This window comes from Carlito syrichta, unplaced genomic scaffold (assembly GCF_000164805.1).
Source record: "Carlito syrichta isolate Samal-C Ts95f unplaced genomic scaffold, Tarsius_syrichta-2.0.1 Scaffold312120, whole genome shotgun sequence".
Taxonomy (NCBI): Eukaryota; Metazoa; Chordata; class Mammalia; order Primates; family Tarsiidae; genus Carlito; species Carlito syrichta.
Genome location: NW_007256216.1, coordinates 499,476 through 501,783, shown reverse-complemented (window position 1 = coordinate 501,783; position 2,308 = coordinate 499,476). Strand labels below are relative to the sequence as shown.

Below are 2,308 nucleotides of genomic sequence, written 5' to 3'. Positions count from 1 at the left end.
CTCCCCAGCCCCCTCCCCGGTCCTTACCGCCGCCTAGCAGCCCCGTGTCCTCCGCTTGCCCGACACACTGGCCGATCTCTCCTCAGTGCCTTTGCACCTGTCGGGCCCACGGCTTGTCCTCGCCTGGCCGCGCGCTGGGCGTTCCACACGTACCCCAAGGGCCACCTCCGCCTCCCAGGTGACCCCCAGCGGCTCAGGCCTGGGTCCCCACGAGGCAAGCGCAGTCACGCCCATCCAGCGGCTTTCTTTCCCGCGCGGGGCTCGTTCCCACCGTCCAGGCGCTCCCCTCCCGCAAGGGCAAACCTCCGTCCCCACGTGTCTACACATACCTTCACAGGCAGGCGTGAAGACAGCAGGTTCCCGCGGGCAGCTGGGTCTGAAACCTCAGCAAGTATTTTCCCTCCCGGAGTAAAGAAAGTGGTGTAGCCAGTGGCTCTCTTAGCGCAGTAGGCAGCGCGTCAGTCTCATAATCTGAAGGTCCTGAGTTCGAGCCTGAGAGAGGGCAGGTGGCTGTTTTGTTGTGCTATGGCCTAATTTAAAGAAAATAATGTCCGGCAGCAGTGACTCACGCCTATAATCCCAGTACTTTGGGAGGCTGAGGCGGGAAGATTGTTTGAGACTAGCCTGGGCAACATGGTGAGACCCCATCTCTACAAAATCCCAGCTATTTGGGAGGCTGAGCTCAGAAGGTGAACCGTGGCCGTGCCGTTGCACTGCAGTCTAGGCTAAAGAATGAATATATATATATATACCTTAGCTGAATTTTTCTTCAGTGTTTTCTTTTCTTTCTAATATAAGAAAATAATGAAAACTTCAGCTAAGGTGCTTATAGAGACCCCAGGCGCCCCGTGTCCTCCCAGGGAATCTTAAGGGTTGGAATGCAGCATCACCTGGGACCCAGCTCCCTCTGAAGGGCTCTGTAAATACATGCTTGGGTCCACGTGCAAACAGTTCGATTTCACCATAACAAAAGAAACTTAGGTCACAGCCACATGGAATGACCATTGTCTCTCTCCCAAAAATTAAAATCCACAAGTGAGAAAACATGCCCGGTTGACACAACTGTGGAGAAATGGACACTTGGCGTTACTGATGGGAGTGTAAATAATTCAGTTCCTTTTACAACATCTGTGAAAATCAGTCTCCCAGCCGCTTCCCAGTTCCTTTCGACCTCCCTCTGCTCAGAGTAGGGCTGTCTTCTTCAAAACCAGGGTCTCACTCTGTTGCCCAGGCTGCAGTGTGGTGGCACAATCATAGCTCACTACAGCCTCAAAAACCTGAACTCAAAGGATCCTCCTGGCTTGCCTCAGCCTCCCAAGTAGCTAAGGTACCCAACACCATGCCCTGCTAGCTTTTTAATTTTAATTTGTTTTGTTTTGTTTTTTGTGGATGAGTCTTGCTACATTGCTTAGCCTGGTCTTGAACTCCTAGTCTGAAAGGATCCTCCACCTCGGCCTCTGGCAGTGCTGGGATCACAGGCATAAACCACCATACTGACCTTCATGTTCTTTTTGCACTGTCTTGAGCCTGTCCACCCTCGCTCCACTCCAGACCCAACTTCTAAGAGCTAGGAAGACCCAGGCAGTCTGTGCCGTCCTCACGTGTTTCAGGAGGGCTGGGTGGGACGTGGCATTGATGACTAGAACATGACAAGCTCTAATTCTAGCTTTAGCTGAATTCTTCCTTTTTTTTTAATGTTTCTGTTTACAATAGCCTCGAAATTTGTGATTTATTCTTTATTAGCTATTTAGAAGTATATTTCTTAACTTTCAAAATAAGGAGATTCTAGTTTTGTTTTTATTACTTCTATCTTAATTGCATTGTGGTCAAATATATTCTACAAAAATTAAATCCTCTGAACCTTATGGTTCAGTATATAGTTGTTTTCTAAAAGCTGCGTATCGGGGAGGGGGAGTATATTCAGTAATGATTGTGTGCATCTCTCTAATCATGTTATTCAAATATCCTCTATCTCTATGAATTTTTGTCTATTTAAATTACTGGTTACTGTGAGTGGTAAATTGACTATTTTGCCCGTTTTTCTTTATGTATTCTGAGGCTACAAAAACAAATGCATAAAAGCAGAACTTATGTGTCTTCCTGATATTGAACCTGAATCGAACACTTATAAGGTTTTCACCTTTATTTCAAAAAAAATTTTTTTTTAGTTGAAGTCTCACTCTGTCACCCAGGCTAGAGTGCAGTGGCACACTCACAGCCACCACAGCCTCAACCTGCTGGGCTCAGGTGATCCTTCCGCCTCAGTCTTCCAAGTTGATACAGAGACCCACTAATGTCCCTCCAAATT

General features: G+C 47.6%; 1 non-coding gene across 1 annotated transcript; it reads left to right on the top strand.

Moving 5' to 3' along the window:
* The first annotated feature begins 432 nt into the window (after positions 1–432).
* TRNAM-CAU lies at positions 433–505 on the top strand. The gene has a single exon. It is a non-coding gene; the product is annotated as a tRNA-Met (tRNA).
* Positions 506–2,308: the final 1,803 nt, after the last annotated feature.